This window comes from Lupinus angustifolius, unplaced genomic scaffold, assembly GCF_001865875.1.
Source record: "Lupinus angustifolius cultivar Tanjil unplaced genomic scaffold, LupAngTanjil_v1.0 Scaffold_41_247, whole genome shotgun sequence".
Lineage (NCBI taxonomy): Eukaryota > Viridiplantae > Streptophyta > Magnoliopsida > Fabales > Fabaceae > Lupinus > Lupinus angustifolius.
In genome coordinates, this window is record NW_017721613.1 from 37905 (window position 1) to 42072 (window position 4168).

Sequence of the window (4168 nt, forward strand, 5' to 3'; positions counted from 1 at the left end):
CCAATATTCTGTTGTATGCACTCATTCATAATCATATCGTGTCTACTATTTCCACTCTTTCAACTTAGTATTCTCATCTCTGTTATATTGAGTTTAATCTATTTTTTGGTATTTTACTTCCTAATATTTATTCTCATATAACATTATGAGTCTTATAAATGTGTGGTAAAGTTCCCCCATAAATTTTAGTGATCTATTTTATCACATATGACATCCTATACACTTTATCATTTCATCCACCTCACTTAAACTCTATGTAACACTCAATGAGTTACATCTCCTCAATTTTGTCATCGTGTTTTATCATTGATACAAGATACGTACATATACTTGCATATGCGTGCTTAATTCTTTATAGTTGATCTTATGCCTGCATAAAATGTGAAGGTTGTCTTAGGGACTTAAAAGTTAATGTCAATATTTGTTGAATTTCTATGATATGGGTTAACAATGATTATGCAACAACTATATTTAGTGATTGGTTAACGGTGTCAATAAGGTCCATACTCCTTGAATTGCCTGAGACAAATCCTAAACTTTTCCTTAGTTATATTAATTTTCAATTTATGTGAGATTCAAATTGTTTTAGAATATTTTTTGAATATTAAAGTTGAAAACAAAAATAGTAAAATCATGTACATCGGGAATTGCTATCTTATTTTTCTTAAACCATGATTATTAATTATTAAAGAAATTGAAAAAAAAGAGTGTACATTGCCTACTAAAATACAAATGCTTTATTCATACTTTACTCTGTTACCAATGTAAACAAAATCGGAACAAATACTTATTATTAATCAAATATAGCTTTCCATTCACATGCTGGCTTGAAAGTAGATCAGCCACTTAGGATTATTTCTAATATTTCTTTAAAATTAAAAAATAGAACTATAAAATATTTTGTTTTAATCATAATACACTAAATAGAAACTGGGTGCAATACTAGTCAATAACAACTAGGAACATTTAGTGAATACTAATCACTGCTTTGTACAATCAGTGGGCTTGAAGGAGAGAGTTTTTTTTTGAAGGTCATATCCAACTAACAAATTTTGTTGTGCCAAATTTCCAAAAATGGAAAAATAAAGACTAGTTGGGCGGAAAGCAAAACATATAACATCATCACTAACTTTAACAAAGATGTTAAGAGCGTTCAATTGCACATCTGCATTAGTGAAATAATAAAGACTAGTTGGGCAGAAAGCAAAACATATAACATCATCACTAACTTTAACAAAGGTGTTAAGAGCGTTCAACTGCACATCTGCATTAGTGAAATGTGCTATGATCGTTGGAACCTCCAATTTTTCACCTAATGGATATTTGTAGCAAAGACTCAAATATTTTAAATGATCATCAACACGTTCTAATTAAACAGCATCTGCAACGACTGATTCCGATGTGGAATAAACATCTTTAGGCAAAAGAGTTAATATTGTACCAGAGTCAATTATGATATTACCATATCCACTAACACCAGGGAAAGAGCTTCGAAATTCTACTCTTTCATTTCCAACACTAAACGCTTCTAAAGTTAGGTAGTAAAATATATTATTCAGGAACATTGGAGTTGAGACAGTGCCATCACCAGAAACCACAGCCTCATCTCCAAAGTTGAGTTTGCTTGACAGGTTAGTACCTGAAAAATGGGCCCCCAAACAATAGGAGAATTTGCCTTGTATTGAAGAACCAAGTTGAGTTATGAGTGACACAGGTCCATTTTCAAGACCAATAATAGTTTTAGAAAAATGAGACAGTAGAGCCATTAGTGGAACATAAAATAAGAGTATCCAAGCTAAGATCCCCTTTTGAATTTGAACCATCCCCATATCTAATATTATATTGACAACTTTGTTTATCACCATCAGAAGAGCAAGAAGTGTCTTTCACAGTTTCACATGTATTAGAAGTGCAAGGAAGAGTTTTGTATGATGCGGATTTTGAAGGGTCGAATATTGGAGTGGTTTGTTTGTAACAAGGGTGACAAGGTTGACATTGTAGCCAAACAAGGTCACTACCAGTGCCAACAATACCTAGGATATTTACTGATAGGGTTCCTATCGATCCGAGTAACTCATGAGGTATTCACCATGATTACTATAAACCACGTTAGACTCAATATTTTTTGTGGAAAAATAAGGTTTGTTGAAATTATTAGCATGGTTAATGGAACGTTGAATAGCTTTAGCAATCCGCTCATAATGAGTTTCGTTAGAAATGTAGAATGGTGATTTTGGAGAATCGCGATGGGTTAGTTCAACACTAAATCCGAAACCCTCAATAAGAGAAATATTACTAATGCAAATCAAAAGAAAAACGAGAGATGAATATATTTTGAGAGATGAATACATTTTCCCATGACTAATTGATAGTATAACTTGTTACAATATATTATTCAAGTTCATTACTTGATGGCATTTTATAGGAAATACAGAGTATTAGTGAAAGAGTTAAAAATTTATGCATTGTCAGTGTAAAGTTTTTTATACTGTTTGCATATTATTCACTATTTATTTGTATTACTTTGTTTCAGAGTCAATAATGACTAAGATGTGAATTGTTGATGATTTACTGATAGTGTAAAACACAATTACACTATTAAAGTATACTTATTAAATCCTTAATGAAATTGTTTGCCACACAAAGGTGGAAGTGGGAAAGTTTGTTGGTTGGGAGTGCATTTTATGTTCCAAAAAATGTGCCACTTCATATGTCACTACTTTTGATTGGTCAAAAAAATATTTATCTATTAAACTATATTTTTTCCAATCAATCATAAGCACTGATGCACATAATGATAATCACAAGTGTTGATACATTTTTGGGACTTTCCTTAAGTTTAAATTCTCAATAGGAAAATGAAATCAAAATCTTCCAATGTGTGGATTCATTTTTTTTATACAATGTCTTTTTTGGTTACACCAATTCTCACATGTGAAGGTGGAAGACTGACCATCAGATTCAATACATTTAATTCGAAATCATTAAAAAGAAAGGATATTAAGTTAAGTGTGATATATATATACTATTAATATTAAGATTTATACATCGTTGATATATTATTTATTATTTTTTTGCAGTATTTTTTTTGAACAGTCAAAACGATGGTTAAGAATGAATAATGAATGATGAATTAATCGTGTTTAAAGTTCTTACCATATTTGTACATATATATTTTTCTATTAAGTTTAGGATATATTAAAAGACAGTAAATATATAATTTTAAATATATTTTAATATAATTCCTTTTAAGTATCTAGCGTAGTTATATCTATATATTATTAGTGGTAAGTAGTTTTGTTTGTTAATTTTATATAGCATATAACATTTTTCGGCATAACTGTATATATAGACTTTTCCTGCTGTATTTGTTGACTACTTGCATTAATATAAATACTAAATAATAATATTTTTTTGATAATATATATATCTTTTAAAATGATATTGGTTAATAATGTTACTCACTACTACATAAAAAAATTAGAAAGGTGTGTTAATAATGTTATTCACTACTACATTATAAAATGAGAAAAAGATGTATATAACATAAGAGTTTTTTACATTATCACTGTATTTTTCACCATTCATTTTTAATAATCATTATTTTTTCAAAAAAATAATAATCCAAATAAAAGTTGACTGATGCACTAGCTCTGTATTAATCTTTGTATTATAAGTACATAGATATTACACTCTTAAAAAATAGAAAAAAGTCTATAGGTAGTTATATCTATATATTATTAATTGTAAGTAGTTTTGCTTGTTAATTTTATATAGTATATAATTTTTGTTTGGCATAACTGTATATATAGATATTTCCTATTATATTTGTTCACTACATGCATTAAAATAAATCCTAAACTGTAATCTTTTTTTGTTAATATATATATATATTTTAAAACATGAAATTGGTAAATAATGTTACTCACTACTACATTAAAAAATTAGAAATTAAAAGAGTCAATGCACTTACAGAGAAAAATAAATGTATGTATTATTAATAGTAAGTACTGTTGTTTGTTAATTATATGTATAATTATTTGTTGTGGCTTAACTATATATATATATATATATATGAATGTGATATTTATACATTTTTAATGTAAATCTTACATACATATGCACTACATAAAAATCCACCATTCATATTGATTAATTTTTTGAAGAG

The 4168-nt window shown here is 28.0% G+C and overlaps 1 pseudogene; it reads right to left on the reverse strand.

The window, feature by feature from the left end:
* Window positions 1-980: 980 nt before the first annotated feature.
* On the reverse strand, window positions 981-2351 carry LOC109338783 (annotated as a pseudogene).
* Window positions 2352-4168: the final 1817 nt, after the last annotated feature.